The sequence below is a fragment of the Lactuca sativa genome, chromosome 9, assembly GCF_002870075.4.
Source record: "Lactuca sativa cultivar Salinas chromosome 9, Lsat_Salinas_v11, whole genome shotgun sequence".
In the NCBI taxonomy this organism is placed as follows: Eukaryota; Viridiplantae; Streptophyta; class Magnoliopsida; order Asterales; family Asteraceae; genus Lactuca; species Lactuca sativa.
In genome coordinates, this window is record NC_056631.2 from 166,706,924 (window position 1) to 166,725,377 (window position 18,454).

An 18,454-nucleotide genomic window follows, 5' to 3' on the forward strand; every position below is an offset into this window, starting at 1 on the left:
TAGATCCAAGGTTTCTAGGGTTGCATGTACACCTTAGAAGTGTTAGAATGCTCAAAACCCTTTAGTAACATCCTAAAATTTAAGACAAGGTTCTTAAATTAATAAAGTAAATAAATGCAGGGTGATTTATTTAAATAAATAATTATGGGTTAATCATATCATCAGTTGATATGAAGTGTAGAAAGCTAGAAGTAAAAATATAACATCTTAAAAGTTAAGGGTCATTTGTGACAATCATGTGAAACTTAGGTTTAACTAAATATTTGACCAACTTAGTAATTTGTACTAAGTTTGTGAAGATTGGAATGGAGAGGGACCATTTTGGAAATTTATTGAAGCTTCTATGTAAGTTTAGAGTTATTTTGAAAGAGCTTTTGTAAGGAGGGACCAAAAGTGGAAAGTTAGGAAAGTTCAAAGCTAGTTAATGGGTATTCTCTCCCATTTGTTTGGGAGTAACGTGATTGAGAGAAAGGAAGAGGGAATTGGTGATTTCTATGAAGCAAAGGAAGATTTAGAGTGGTTATTGAGGAATCAAGCTAGGAGTTGAAGATATGAAGCAACATCAAGCTTAAGAGGTATAATTTCTCATCGTCTAACTCTATTTTTTGAATTCAAGGTTTGAGGAAAACCCCAATGTCAAAATTAGTTTGATTCATTGGTTAGGGTTTTGGTTTCTAACCTCACGTGAGTTGTTTTTATGATCCCAATCTCAATTCACTCATAACATTGATGGATTTGAGGATTTAGGAGAAAACCCTCATGAACCCTAGGAATCCAAACTGGGGATTTCTTATTTATATGTTAATTGGTTTACATTCTATAACCTATATGTTGATTGATGACAATAAATCCAATTGGAATACTCCAACACATCAATGATGGTCGAATCATGTATAAGTTAGGGTTGAAATGTATTTGGAGACAATATAATGAAATCAATGGAATCCTTTTTAATTAAGCAATTTATGAGTAAAGGAAGTTTACAATCATGAATGGATACTATTAGAATGATTTGGATTCAAAACATAAGGTGCTACTTGATTCCTTGATTGATACATGGAATTACAGGCCATAAGGGCATTTTAGGAAATCTATGGATCACTATATGACGATTAACATATTAAAAGTGAATGACATTCATGAACATGAATTGACACTCTAGAAATGATATTGGAACACAAAAATAAAGGGATGCTAGTAAGGTTCTAGATCTAGTGATTGTTAGGGCAAAAAGTGTGACAACCCGAAATTTCCATTCTGAACAAACCATATCAAGACAATAGAGCTTAGAACAGTTTCAGTGAAATTCCAGACATCGGGTATAAGTTTGGCAGTTTTTCAGGATTTACACTAAAGGAGATATCAGGAGAGTGGATGCACTAGGGTTTTGTGCAACACTGTTATTCCAACACTCTATTATATTTGAGATCATTTCAGGAATAAAAATATTTTCTGCCAAAAATATCTCAGGACTATAAATAGAATTCTGAACCAAATTCATTCATTATTCGCATTTCCAACTAGAGAAAAGCCATTTTCTCTCTCACGGATCTTCGGGTTTTTATACCAAAATGTGAGTAACTCTTTCTAGTAGTGTTAGAAAGCTTTAAATATGTTCATAACATAGATTACATAGCTAAATCATTAGATTTAGGAGTTTACTCCCCAAGGTGTTCTTGGGCGGTAAACTCCCGAAACTGAGCCTAGACTGTCCCCCGTGATATACTACTGTCTTGGAGTAGTATAGGAGTGTATTAGGGACATGAAATCAAGCAAGAATCACCCAAGTTTGGGAGTTCATGGCCCAAGAGTATCTTAGGCCGTAAACTCCAAAATCATGCACAAAAGGGTGCTTTTAAGGCACCTAAAGCATTGGACATTTACTAGGAATTGTTCCCACTTAAATCAAGGACCAAAAAACATCAAAATCACCTTCCAAAGTGAGTTTATGGCCAAGACATGGTTCTTGGGCCGTGAACATGAAAGAAGGGCACCAAAGTGTGCCTAATGCCTTCATATGCTTTAGGTAAAAGTCTAGAACCTATCCTACATATGCAAAAGACTTGAAAGCAACAAAAACACCATTCCAAGGGAGTTTACGGCCATAAACTCCAAAGGAAATGGCCTTGGGGCCGTAAACTCCTCTAAGGAGTGTTTCTAGGCCTTAAACCCTTCCAAGAATTTAACCACCAAGTTGGAATAATTCTAGGAATCATTTGGAACTTCAAAACACACAATACACCCATGGTTGGGAGTTTACAGTCGTAAACTAAAGAGTTTACAACCGTAAACTCCATGTGTGATGATATATGGAGAGTAAACTCATATATAGGGTCCTCTGGAACACTAAACCCAAGTGCCTTGTCCTAAAATAGCTTAGATGCAATCCTTAGGGCTTAAAACACTTATATAAAGTGTTTGCTATGTTCTAGGATGTTTTAACATTATCAATTAGTAATTTAAGTCTAATTGATTGCATATATGTGTGCTTATATGTTCATTAGGATCGTAGTGTGTGTACAAGTCCTCACTTGACGCCTAACAATCCTACACCGTCCAGGTCATCTAAACTACCAACTACATGTGAGTTCATACCCCTTAATCAATGTTTTAAATGATTTTAAACGTTTTAATGGGGGGAATACAAGTAGAAAACAGTATGTTATTAAATCAATCTTATGTATTTTATAACTATGTTTTCACTCAGTAGATTTCACATATTTCAAAAGGTGACACATGAAGTGGTTTTCTATCTTAAAATACCTTGATAATAAAAGTATTAGTTTTGAAATGTTTATTAAAATGACATCAAGTCATTCTTAATTATTGTTCAAAACTCTTAGATATCTTGCAAAACCATTATTTTACCTTCTTGAATCAAACTATACTTATGCGCATATGTTCATATATATGTTAGAGATTATAGTTTTCACCCTTCATTTAGTTTCCAATACTCTTGGGTAGCAAAAGTGTATAAACCTACTTGAACAACCAATTACCTTTCAGTAAATTATCATAAGGATGATTTGAAGATATCAAACATTATTCCTATTACAAGGAATCACACAAGAGTCAGTTCATTCATGAGTGTTTACGAGTACATTACCTGATACATTAGTACCTTTACATATGCTTACATGATACATGAATACGTTTACATGAACACATTACATGAATACCTTTACGTGGATACATCTACCTGTGTATACTTACATGAATACTTGAAACTCGATTCGTACAGATGATTTAGTAGTACCTTCAGTAAATCATTCCAGCCCATCCCAGTTCAACGGGAGTCGGTTACGGGATTAACCATTCCTGGAACCTATTGTTCGCTACAGAGGTTAATTGGAAAATCTTCGGATGTTCATTAGGTTATCTATTTTCGCTTAAAGCGATGTAGAGTCAGTTACGGGACTAACCATTCCTGGAACCTACTGTTCGCCACATAGGTTAATTGGACAATCTTCGGATGTTCATTGGGTTGTTATTACATATATTAGGAGACAGTTACGGGACTAACCATTCCTGGAACGTACCGTTCGCTACAGAGGTTAATTAAACAATCTTCGGATGTTCATTAGGTTATTTACTTTGACTACAACGATGTAAAGTCAGTTACGGGACTAACCATTCCTGGAACCTACTGTTCGCCACAGAGGTTAATTGAACAATCTTCGGATGTTCATTAGGTTATACCTTTCGCTTCAGTGATGTTGTATTAACCCTGGTAATCCAAGGGTAATACTTACATGATTATATTTTTCCTATTTACTTTATTTTGTGATATATTCACATAAACGATGAGTTAGACTAAGCACTTTTAGTACTAGTCAATAGAAAGGAAAAGCTATCATTTTACTTACAGAACATTAGGGTCTTGGTAGAAGACTATCATATCATTTTCCTATTTTACTTTATTTTGTGATATATTCACATAAACGATGAGTTAGACTAAGTACTCTTAGTACCAGTCGATAGAAAGGAAAAACTATCGTTTTACTTACAAAACGTTTAGGTCTTGGTAGAAGACTATCATATCATTTTCCTATTTTACTTTATTTTGTGATATATTCACATAAACGATGAGTTAGACTAAGTACTCTTAGTAATAGTCAATAGAAGGGAAAACCTATCATTTTACTTTGTCATAACAAAACATTCGGGTCTTAGTAGAAGACCACATTTCATACTTATATCAACTGTTCTATTTAAGGATTTATACGACATTCTTAACAACATTCTAAAACAGGACAATAACACATAAATACTTATGAATTCACCAGCTTTAAAGCTGATACTCGCTTTCAAAATAACTTGTATTCTCAAGTCATCAAATTGACAGGTGCGATGGCCATGTTTTTGAGAAGATGGAGCACAGACAAGACTCGCCTTATTTTGATTATTCATTTTATTGTCGTACATTATGAAAGAACACACATGTATTAAAACTCTACTTATAATGCAATGGATGATGTTGTTGCTTGTTTATTATATTACACTGTTGTGATACTGTACATGACGTCCTCCACCCTTGAACGTTTCCGCCGTTCGTGGTTTTGGGGTGTGACAGATTGGTATCAGAGCATTGTTTAATTATAGTGAATTAAGTATATCAACCCATAAAAGATATACTAACTATAAATACATAGGGATTAAAACACTCTGTCTAAGATAATATACTTTTAAATAATAAAATATTTAACAAAGTATACGTGCCTGCATTCATACTAAAATCAGTGTCACAATGACAAGAACAAAAGTATTACGATTGTTGAATATCACAGGTAAGCTCGGGGATGTATGGTCAGTCTTGGGAGTGGCATAGCCTGATCAACTATGATGTTCCAAAGATTGATTAGCACATGCCCAAGAATGGTTGTGATATGGCAACAAGTCTAAAAACTTACCAACATCACCACAATGAGAACATTATAACAGAACCTAAGTCTGAAATACCATAGGGGTGTTTTGTGTTACTATAAGTACTTTATACTTGAGAACTAAAATGGAATCTTCATTCCTAAGTTGATAGTTGTTAAGTGGATACGCTAAAGTTATATGTAACTAGGATGTTATAGACTTAGAATCGGTGAAATTTTTGCTTTACCCTTATTCCTTGTGAATTTGGAGTTAAGGTCACTTATTCGAAGGCCTATCATGTGTTGATTACATATAGCTGGTATGCACTTTACAAATAGAGATGGAACTAATGAAGATTTCCTAAATAATTATCTAGATAGTTCGTTTAATAATTATTTTCTTACCCCAAATTCTCGCGTAGATAACATGGCTGGATTCCATCCCCACGACAACCTGTTCCTTCCGAACGCGGTTATTGCTGGATGGTTTGGAGAAGAACCAATTAATGATCATCAAATCCCTCTGAATGATCACCATGCTGAAGACCTTTCAGACGATGCCATCTCCGAACCCGAGGTTGAGAACCTACCCCAGACAGCTCCCTTTCTGATTCCTAACCCTCGTCCGGCTTTTCATGGCCCGACGCCTGAGTGGGTGGAATGTTTGGAAACATGGAGCCAAGGACAAGATCAGCCCATGCCATTTAATGGTGACCGAAGCTTCTATGACCTGAGCAATGGGGGCTCAGCAGATAGAATCATGCCAATTCTGATCCGAAGAGTTGCCCAAAACGAAATTCAGGGCAAGACAGCTCTACAACGTATCGCAAAAGTCGATACAAATAGAGGAATGCATATGCTTCGCACCAGTCGCCTTGAACATGCTCGTGAGAGGTTTGAGAGAGACTATGAAACCCTGCTGCAAGCACTGGCTGAATCACGAGCCGAAGTCATGGAACTTCGGGTACGCCAGAGAGTGTACGAAATACACCTACTTGATGTGGAACGCCAACTGGCTGAACTGAGAGTTCACCAGAGGGATGACCGTCGCCAGTAGTAGATGCGTTACTTTATATTCCTTGTTAGAAAGGAATCGTGTTCCTGTCTATGCCCGATGTGGCATTTTCTATGAAACTATCTTGTACTGTAAGTACTTTGGTTAGGTCTTTTTACTGTCAGGAACTATCTTCTCTGGTTATGATGTAAGACCTTTTTACAAGGTTATTTTCCCGAACCTGTACGTCATGAATATCAAAGATATTGACAGTCGGCTAACTTCTGAGTCATTCTTTATTCGAATACTCTTACCATACTTTCGTTAGAGTCTATTTGAAACATGCTCTAGTCAAGTCATTGGACTATAGCAATTTAACTCCGGCGACATCTCCAAGTCTCTTTCAATGGTTGGATCACGTTATTCGCCAACCAACGATACCTCGGCTAGAACGAAAAACATCTTGAGACCATTGCATGAACTTACTTCCGATCTTTGCTAGGACTGCATCATAGGGATGTAGGTCAAACCTTCGTGAACATACTTCCATTCCATACTAGGACTGCATCATAGGGATGTAGGTCGAACCTTAGGGAACATACTTCTATTCTTTACATGAGCGATCGAACTACGTTTAGATTCAACCATTCTCGCTCACAAATTCATTTTCTTTTGGTGTAACAAAATCATGTCTCCCAGGAAAAACGATCAACCCATCAACCAAACACCAACTCTTCAGATTGATGCAGCTACCTTTCAAGCTGCAGTCTCGGCTGCCGTGTCAGCTATTCTGACCCACCTGAACGCTAACAACACAGGTGTTAGCGGGATTGTTAACAATCATTCCAATCCAAGTACAAGCGGAAGTCTTGGAATAAACCTAAGGACAAGTCGCTTCGAAGGGCGAACAGGAAACAACCACCAGTAACAACCTTCACAGCCACGACATCAGCACCTCCAACTACCATCCCTTCGGGCATCCTAATAGTCCCTAAACCATCCAAGCTTTATGCTAGAAATCTCCCAAAATGCATTAAATGCAGTTTTCACCACCATGGAGCTTGTAGGGAGATGCAGTGCTCACACTGCAACAGGAAGGGGCATACAGCCCGTTACTGCAAGACTCCAACAGCTCAGCCTGCCCAAGTGCCAAACACCAGTGCGAACCGAACTTGCTACGGTTGTGGCAAGGTAGGTCATTACAAAAGGAACTGCCCAGAGGCAGCAAATGCTGGTACACACGGCAGTATGCTACCGACCACCGCCGCAGGAGAGTCTACTCCGGACCCCCGTTAATGTAATTTAGGCGTTTCGTTGTAACAAACTTATGAACCATCCCAAAACTAGTGCAACCAGAGTCTTATCTTTTGCGGGATCCCGTCCGTTTAGGGATGCTCGTGCTGCGTATACTTGTCTTTTGTAGTATACCTTGTTCGTAGAAATAGTCTTGTAGTAAATCCTAAGTACAATAACTCTGTTAACAGTTTCACTGTTGTGTTTTGTTTGTAACGCCTTATGTTCAAATCTAATGTCTTTAGTTTCCATATGTTTCCGACTTTATCATACGACTCAAGTAAATTTGATCCTCGCAATACCAGCTTCATAAGTACATCTCTTTCTCAGAAATCGTCTTTTAGCAAAGCCGTTATATCAGAACACCGAAGTACTCATACAAGGAGTACCTTATAGTTCTTTTCCTTTCCGAAGGAATCCCCACAGTATTACTCGTGCAGTACGTCAAGTTCAATTCCAGGATTCATACGGTTGATCTATCACTGAAGAAGGTATACAAGAGAGTGATATATAATCAATGTTCTACAGGTTTAGAATTGATGATTCCACTTTAACTTCTTTTCCCTCGATGGGATGTGAGATTAAGGAAGAATCAGTTATTCGACTACCTTTTCAGTCTTAATTATATACGAATCGTATACACGAAATTGTGATCATTGAATCACGTATGAATTCTAATATGAACTTCAGGACAGAGACTGTCCAGGAGTACGAGTAATTGCATTGGCATAGGAACAAACTTAGAACCCAATATGACTCTTATAACCAGAACGTCTTACAATCTAAACACCTACGGAAGATACAAGAACAGCCCAGACAACACAACGAACTACTCAACAATAGAATTAGAAGACCAGGCTTCTCACCCTTGAGAGCTCCGGTCTTATTCTTACCAGAAGTCGATGGAGTGCATTTTATGTACCTCGACGACCGGAGACTTCATTAAGATTTCCTTTAGAAATCGTTGTCTCTGCCTCGCATAGACGAATTGATTGGGCAAACACAGGGAAAGAATTACTTCAGAAATGGACCTGAGATCCGAATATCACCAGTTCGAGTGTTAGGGAAGGATGTCCTAAAGACTACCCTCCAAACTCGATGCGGACACTTCGAGTCCGTAGTGATACCCCTCGGATAGGACCAATACGCCCATAGTATTCATGAGCTGAATAAGTAGAGTACGCCTTTCTTACTAGGATCAGTTCGTCATGTCTCCATATAATGACTACTTATCTACCCTCGTAGTAAGAAAGAACCCATAGAAACATTACCCTCGGAGATACTTTCCGCAAAGTTCTCTGAACAAGAGTTTTGGAATTTAGAGTCAAATTTCCTGAGACACACTTTTAGTGTTGTGGAAATTCTTGAGTACTCTGTCAAATTATCCAAAACCGTTGGGAATTTGTCGGCACCATAGTCACCGACGGAAAATTCGCCAAATTCTAGGTCTTACAGACCTACTATCATAGTCCATTCGGAACTCCCTGTAAACTTCAGGAACCCTTTCGACTTTGACCCAGCAAGGGATGGCCCTTGACTGGGAAGTAAGCGAAAGAAGGAACATTTGGAATTCCAAGTGAGAGACCAAATTCTTTAGGAAACCTCACTCTGGGAACGGCTTAATACGCTTCGTAAAGCGTGGAAAGCTAAAATCCAATATAGTTAGGACCTCCGAGATTCTTACCAGAATCGATCCTGCATTTCACAAACTAGACCTACTCCGCGAACTCAATAACGTACATTTTCCCATTCGCGTCTCGAACTTGAAACGTTATCTTTCCGTTAGGACTTTCGTAATCTCTCTCAACGAGATCGAGATTTACGAGATCCTTGCCTTCGTATTAGAACCGTAGTGACCCTCGACCGAGTGGCCAAGCGGACGAAGCAACGCCGTCGCCCATTAGTGAAGGTTCGTTGGAATACCAACTGAGAACCCGGTTTCACTTAGGAGCGCGAGAGCAAATCGATTAGGAAGTTTTCACCTAACGACTCGATCATTTAAACCTACTTCCTTATCTAAATTATAATTTTGGGACGAAATTCCCTTTAACAGGGGGATGATGTGACAACCCGAAATTTCCATTCTGAACAAACCATATCAAGACAATAGAGCTTAGAACAGTTTCAGTGAAATTCCAGACTTCGGGTATAAGTTTGGCAGTTTTTCAGGATTTACAGTTAAGGAGATATCAGGAGAGTGGACGCACTAGGGTTTTATGCAACACTGTTATTCCAACACTCTATTATATTAGAGATCATTTCGGGAATAAAAATATTTTCTGCCAAAAATATCTCAGGCCTATAGATAGAATTCTGAACCAAATTCATTCATTATTCGCATTTCCAACTAGAGAAAAGCCATTTTCTCTCTCACGGATCTTTGGGTTTTTATACAAAAACGTGAGTAACTCTTTCTAGTAGTGTTAGAAAGCTTTAAATATGTTCATAACATAGATTACATAGCTAAATCATTAGATTTAGGAGTTTACTCCCCAAGGTGTTCTTGGGCGGTAAACTCCCAAAACCGAGCCTAGACTGTCCCCCGTGATATACCATTTCCTTGGACTTGTATAGGAGTGTATTAGGGACATGAAATCAAGCAAGAATCACCCAAGTTTGGGAGTTCACGGCCCAAGAGTATCTTAGGCCGTAAACTCCAAAATCATGCACAAAAGGGTGCTTTTAAGGCACCTAAAGCATTGGACATTTACTAGGAGTTGTTCCCACTTAAATCAAGGACCAAAAAACATCAAAATCACCTTCCAAAGTGATTTTACGGCCAAGACATGGTTCTTGGGCCGTGAACATGAAAGAAGGGCACCAAAGTGTGCCTAATGCCTTCATATGCTTTAGGTAAAAGTCTAGAACCTATCCTACATATGCAAAAGACTTGAAAGCAACAAAAACACCATTCCAAGGGAGTTTACGGCCATAAACTCCAAAGGAAATGGCCTTGGGGCCGTAAACTCCTCTAAGGAGTGTTTCTAGGCCTTAAACCCTTCCAAGAATTTAACCACCAAGTTGGAATAATTCTAGGAATCATTTGGAACTTCAAAACACACAATACACCCATGGTTGGGAGTTTACGACCGTAAACTCAAGAGTTTACAACCGTAAACTCCATGTGTGATGATATATGGAGAGTAAACTCATATATAGGGTCCTTTGGAACCCTAAACCCAAGTGCCTTGTCCCACAATAGCTTAGATGCAATCCTTAGGGCTTAAAACACTTGTATAAAGTGTTTGCTATGTTCTAGGATGTTTTAACATTATCAATTAGTAATTTAAGTCTAAATGAGTGCATATATGTGTGATTATATGTTCATTAGGATCGTAGTGTGTGTACAAGTCCTCACTTGACGCCTAACAATCCTACACCGTCCAGTTCATCTAAACTACCAACTACATGTGAGTTCATACCCCTTAATCAATGTTTTAAATGATTTTAAACGTTTTAATGGGGGGGAATACAAGTAGAAAACAGTATGTTATTAAATCAATCTTATGTATTTTATAACTGTGTTTTCACTCAGTAGATTTCACATATTTCAAAAGGTGACACATGAAGTGGTTTTCTATCTTAAAATACCTTGATAACAAAAGTATTAGTTTTGAAATGTTTATTAAAATGACATCAATTCATTCTTAATTATTGTTCAAAACTCTTAGATATCTTGCAAAACCATTATTTTACCTTCTTGAATCAAACTATACTTATGCGCATATGTTCATATATATGTTAGAGATTATAGTTTTCACCCTTCATTTAGTTTCCAATACTCTTGGGTAGCAAGAGTGTATAAACCTACTTGAACAACCAATTACCTTTCAGTAAATTATCATAAGGATGATTTGATGATATCAAACATTATTCCTATTACAAGGAATCACACAAGAGTCAGTTCATTCATGAGTGTTTACGAGTACATTACCGGATACATTAGTACCTTTACATATGCTTACATGATACATGAATACGTTTACATGAACACATTACATGAATACCTTTACGTGGATACATCTACCTGTGTATACTTACATGAATACTTGAAACTCGATTCGTACAGATGATTTAGTAGTACCTTCAGTAAATCATTCCAGCCCATCCCAGTTCAACGGGAGTCGGTTACGGGATTAACCATTCCTGGAACCTATTGTTCGCTACAGAGGTTAATTGGAAAATCTTCGGATGTTCATTAGGTTATCTATTTTCGCTTAAAGCGATGTAGAGTCAGTTACGGGACTAACCATTCCTGGAACCTACTGTTCGCCACATAGGTTAATTGGACAATCTTCGGATGTTCATTGGGTTGTTATTACATATATTAGGAGACAGTTACGGGACTAACCATTCCTGGAACGTACCGTTCGCTACAGAGGTTAATTAAACAATCTTCGGATGTTCATTAGGTTATTTACTTCGACTACAGCGATGTAAAGTCAGTTACGGGACTAACCATTCCTGGAACCTACTGTTCGCCACAGAGGTTAATTGAACAATCTTCGGATGTTCATTAGGTTATACCTTTCGCTTCAGTGATGTCGTATTAACCCTGGTAATCCAAGGGTAATACTTACATGATTATATTTTTCCTATTTACTTTATTTTGTGATATATTCACATAAACGATGAGTTAGACTAAGCACTTTTAGTACTAGTCAATAGAAAGGAAAAGCTATCATTTTACTTACAGAACATTAGGGTCTTGGTAGAAGACTATCATATCATTTTCCTATTTTACTTTATTTTGTGATATATTCACATAAACAATGAGTTAGACTAAGTACTCTTAGTACTAGTCGATAGAAAGGAAAAACTATCATTTTACTTACAAAACGTTTAGGTCTTGGTAGAAGACTATCATATCATTATCCTATTTTACTTTATTTTGTGATATATTCACATAAACAATGAGTTAGACTAAGTACTCTTAGTACTAGTCAATAGAAGGGAAAACCTATCATTTTACTTTGTCGTAACAAAACATTCGGGTCTTGGTAGAAGACCACATTTCATACTTATATCAACTGTTCTATTTAAGGATTTATACGACATTCTTAACAACATTCCAAAACAAGACAATAACACATAAATACTTATTAATTCACCACCTTTAAAGCTGATATTCGCTTTCAAAATAACTTATATTCTCAAGTCATCAGTTAGACAGGTGCGATGGCCATGTTTTTGAGAAGATGGGGCACAGACAATACTCGCCTTACTTTGATTATTCATTTTATTGTCGTACATTATGAAAGAACACACATGTATTAAAACTCTACTTATAATGCAATGGATGATGTTGTTGCTTGTTTATTATATTACACTGTTGTGATACTGTACATAACGTCCTCCACCCCTGAACGTTACCGTCGTTTGTGGTTTTGGGGTGTGACAAAAAGGGCAATTTAGGAAACATGGAATGGAATTGAGGATTCCATAGTTGGATTAAGTACTTGCAAAGAGATTAATGGTGTTTTATGTACTTTACAACACCCAATGATGTATCAAATCATTTGGGAATAAGTCAGATAGGTTAAAGAGTGTTTTTGAGAAACTTAAGCTATTAAACCTTTCATTTGAGTGTTTGTAAGCATTATGAATTTAACATTTTGATTGAGGACTTAATGAATTAAGTTGAATGTTTTGACATGATAAAATGTCCTCTAGTAGTGCTTGGAAACCTTTAAAAGTGTTACAATTGGTAACCTAAAAGACCAAAACCATCGAAACAAGTTTAAGACTCAAAAAGTGAGATTTTGGGGGTGTTTTGGCTGCTACGGCATGCTACCTGCGTGGCCAGCCACGCAACCCACGCATAGGCATCAGTTTTCCCAGCTCGACCAAAAATCTGAATTTTAGTATTTTCTTCATAACTTTTGCATACGGACTCAGATTTAAGCGCGGTTTTCGCCTACATTCATATTTTTGCATAAGGAATGAGATGAAAATATAAAATTTAGTAATGGAAGCTTTGAGGGGTATTTTGGTCATTTTAATGGCTTGCGTACATGTTATATAGGTGTTGATTGAGAGTGTTTCTATAAGGAAAGGAACTAGAAGAAGACTAGCTAGCCTACGTGTGATTGAGGTGAGTACGTGTTGGCATTTTCCCACTTTTGGGTACATGGAAAAATGATTTTCTGAAAAAGAAACACTAATGTTTGATATATGAAATATTTTTAAATGAAAGTGTCAAATATTTTTAGAAAGGATATTTTGAAAGATTGCCTTGAAGGCAATTATGTTGTTGAAAGCAAAGAATGTTTTGGAAGATGGGATGTTTTGAAAATGTGTTTGAAATGTTTTGAAATATAGATGCTTTATTTTTTAAATGAGTTTTGATACTAAGGTATCAAATGTGTAAATCATGGAAAGTAATGACAAGAAATGGAAAGTGTGACAACCCGATATTTCAAATCTTTGTAATGACCTAAAAAGTCAAGTATTGTAACCACTTTTGAGTTAATAAAATTAACTTTGATAATAAAATGTCCAAAAAGTTCTATTTAAATTCCCTCTATGTTTAAATGTCATTAAACCATGATCGTACGTAAAAAGAACGCCCAAATCCGACTTCGTATATTGAAGTTAAGATTTTTCCAAGTTCGGCTTAGCAGCAGACAGCTAAAAACTCGAATCGGAGATCGAGCGACTTTTGGCCGGAATGACCTAAACGAGAATCGAAGGTCTCGACATTGGTATTTCAGCGGTGAAAAGTCTGGCGAAAACCGACGTCAGATAAAGAAGTTATGAATTTTTAAAGAAATTCCTTAATCACGTCATTTTATAATTAAATAATAAAAATAATTTCGGAATTTGCCAACGGAGTCTAAACGAAAGTTGTAGAGTGTAGTCTCACCTACGCGTGGATATAAAGACCATCGAAAACGGAGTTCGTATGAAGAAGAGATGAATTTTTGAAGTTTATTAAATAAATTATATATAAATTTATATCAAAAATCCGGTAATATCCGAAGAAGGAGTCAGCGTCCTCATCCGAGTTACGCGCTACGTAACCCCGTACGCCCCGCGTACCCAAGGGCCTTGGTCTCAGTCCGTCCACGTCGCCCCTAAGGGAAGCTACCGACCCGTCCCATCCGACCCGTCCCGTCCGAAGCCGAGGCATTCGAGGACTCGGTCATGCATGACGTACGAGTACGCGCTGCGTACGAGCGTACGCCCCGCGTACCGAGGCTTCTCAAACCCCCTATAAATAGAAATGCGAGGGTTCCGGAAAAATCACCCCATTTCTCTCCTTTCTCTCACGATCTTGCCTCGATTTCCGTGCCCGTTCAAACCCAAAGCCCTGGTCTTTTTGCTCAAGTCCCGAAGGTCGATTTTACTCCCGAGATTCCCGAGAATCCCGAGAAAAATCCGTTTCTCAAGACGAAACTCTGCCCGGTTTTCCATCTCGCTATCTTCAAACTTTCAAGTGAGTTCATACCCCTTAATTAACCTTTTTAAGATATTCTAAATGCTTTTATATGCTTTCAAGGGGGGGGGGGGGGGGGGGGAATACAAGTAAAACACACGAGTATTATCGTGTGTTACATAAAGAATTATTTTATATGCTTTTATATATCCAAATCACATGTGATTTATAAACTTTATAGGAAACTTTCGTATATAAAATATGTTACAATAGAATTCTATCTTTTGAAATATAAATTGTTGTAATGCATGTATAAACTAAACATTTTCTTAGATTATATGTATATTTGTCTACCTTAGGCTCTACAAAAATCTATGCTTTCATAACAAATGATTTCTTTTCTAGGTATTTCTAAACACACAAGACACACTTTTAAAACTATAATAGGTATAGTTTTACGAACAAATTTCTAACTATTACATACTAGAAACATGATTTTCAAGAAGTCACTTTCATATACAAGAACAAACGAACATTTTAACACGTAAATCTGTTTTTATACCACGGTTTTGTGAGACATAAACTTCACGTACGTTCGAGTACACATTTCAAGTCCTGTATTATATACCAGAATCCCTTGGAGGGGGAGCATGGTGTTTGTGTATAGATCTATACGGGCTTGACAACCCGCGCCCTGACTGTTAGCTACAGTCCACCGTTTGGGGTAACAAACGTCATAACATTCCAACGCCTGAAGAACGTTGTGTATAGGCATTCCGAGTCAATAGTATGGTTATAAAACTCACATGGGGTATTAAAAATGCATTGATTTACAAGGTTTTCAAACACATTGGTTATTTTACACTTACATACATTTTAGAAACAAACATGGGTCTTGAGAGAAGGCTACTTTTATACTAGTAGAAAATATAGGATTTTCTAAACACAACACAACCAAGGACAAAACATTTCATTTCATACAAACATTGTCATTTAAATACTTATGAAACTCACCAGCTTAAATGTTGATCTACTCTTTCAAAATTACTTGTATGTCCCAGGGAATCAGTAATTTTAGGTATCATTATGCTTTTGATGAAGGGATGCTGCGGCGCCAGTTTAATCTCATATTTTGACATCATATTGTAATTGGTTTTGAACATGTAACTTTTGACAAATGTAAACTTTCAATTATATATGTGATGGTTATATTGCTTTCTTTACTATGTATTCATTTGTTACGTTACCACATGAAGTCATCCGCCCCCGAACGTTTCCGCCGTTCAGGTTTGGGGGTGTGACAGATTGGTATCAGAGAAATGTTTATAGTGAACTAAGTATATCGAACCACATAAGATATACAAACTATAAATGCTTAAGGGACTAACACTCTCTGACAAGACATTTTTCTTTTTACGCTTAAGCAGCGTTACGTTTAACTTAAATTGATAGTTCATTTAAGTACAATTACATGCATACAACAAATTATTTTCATGATATCTAACTATACAACAAGTATTTAGACAAGTTGACACTACGATTAAGCCTCGATATATGTAATCAGATTTTCGACAAATATAGCGTGATCAACTATATTTGCCCAAGATTGGACCAACGTATATCGAGGAATGATCGTAGTAAGCAACAAGTCAAAACTTACCAAACCGTTACTAGAATCAAACACAAGAATTTAAATACTATAGGAGTATTTGCTACCTAAACTAGTTTAACTTACATGTTTTGCAAGTTTCAACTTTATTCAACTCCTATAACCCTATTTCTCGTACAGTCAAATGGCTGGATTTCACCACCCCGGCGACCCCTACTTTCCCAACCAAGGCAACGGAGGATGGGTCGAAGATGATCCCGAAGAGGACGAGGAACCCATAGAAGTGGATGATGACTCCGGTACCGCCTCATAACCGGAAGTGATCGATCCACCACCCGTTCAACCTCCCGTCTTCGTAAGGAACTTTCAAGGACCGACTCCTGTCTGGGGAAGTCACCTCCATCATTGGAGCCAACAACAGAACTTACGCCCTCCCTACGGCATGTGCTGGGACTTCTATGATGTCCGCGGCGGAGGTTCGGCTGATCGGGCACTCCCGGTAAAGGTGGGTAAGCTAGCCAATCAGTCCTATCAGTCCGGAGTTCAAGCTAGCCGACTCCGGGATGTCAACACGGAAGTGTAGGTTCACACTTCTGACATCTGTAGGCTGGACAAGATACAAGACAATGCTCAACTCCAAACCGAGGCATTCCAAGCGCAAATGATTGCAGCCCTCTCTGAACTAAGGGAACAACAAGCCGCTTTTGATAGGCGTCTAATGGAGTCGAAGCAATCAGATGCAGAGTCAAGCTCCAAGCACAACCTACGTCGCAAGTAGTGCTTGTCAAAGACTCAAATTTTGTTATAGCTTAGGACCTCGGCTAAAAGTCTTTAAATTTCTCGAACTTTGTAATCGGAGACCCTTATAGGGGTCAAATTTTCATGATCGTTGTATCAACTTTTATATTAATATAAGTGACGCTATTATTACTACGTTGAGTATTTCGTTCAAACCTTGAAAAGTCTTTGAGAAACCAAATACTTGTTTCATACTTTCAGTCTTACAAATAACTTTCATTCTTCTATTTTAAAACTCATACTAGCATCTGTTGTTGAACTATAGCAATTTAGTTCATGAGACACATTAATTTTCTATCCTATGGAATTCTTATCTTTACCTTTTCAACCTATAGTTGAAGGATGCCTCCGCATAGGAATCCAAGGCGAAACAACGGTGGGGAAGCACCTGTACCACCACCACCTCCACCACCTCAATTTGATGTTGTTATGTTCCAAGCAGCAGTCACCGCAGCGGTAGCAGCTGCCATGTCACAGATCAATAACTCGAGTACTAATGGCTCGGGATCTGGCACACACCCATCCAACCATGGCGAGAGTCATGGACCACCCCGAGAATGCACCTATAAGGACTTTACTAATGCCAAGCCCCGGATGTTTTACGGATCTGGTGGTGTGTTAGCCCTGAGACAGTGGATTGAAAGGATAGAGTCGGTCTTTGAAATCTGCTCCTGTCCCGAGCACAGAAAAGTCAAATTTGCAACTTTCACCCTTATTGATAGAGCTTTAACTTGGTGGAATGGCCACGTTAAAGTACTTACCCTGATAGTGGCAAACTCCATAAGCTGGGAGAGCCTAAAAGCCATGATGATGAGAGAATACTGCCCACGGGGAGAGATTCAAAAGCTCGAACACGAACTATGGACTCTCAGAATGGTTGGTACCGACATCGCAACTTATACCAACCGATTCTGGGATCTGGCAATCCTTTGCCCAGATATGATTGCTCCCGAGAGCAAGAAAATAGAAAGATACATCTGGGGACTGACGCCCCAAATACGATCAAGCGTGTTAGCTTCCAAACCTGACACCTTTGAAAGTGCTAAGGAACTGGCACAATCTCTGATTGACTACGGAGGTCATCAGAACTCAACCGTTCTGCACCAGAACCACAGAAAGGAAACAACAACAACAACAACAACAACAACAACAACAGGAAGAGAGTATGGAATAAAGGGAAGGGTGGGTCTTCCCAAGAATCCGCAAAGAAACAACTGGTTTCAGTGAATGCTGCCACTGTACCTACTACAGTCCCTACAAATCCCTACCCCACAAAGCCTTATGTGGGTAACCTTCCAAAGTGCACCAAATGCACTTACCACCACCATGGACCTTGTCGGGAAATACAGTGCGCCAACTGCAACAGAAAGGGACACACAGCCCGTTTCTGCAAGGACCCCGCAAAACCGATCACTCAAGTTCCAAGTGCGGGTGTAGGCCAGACTTGCTACTGTTGTGGCGAGGTGGGCCACTACAAGAGGAACTGCCCTAAGGCAGCAGGCACCGGCGGTGTGGGACGA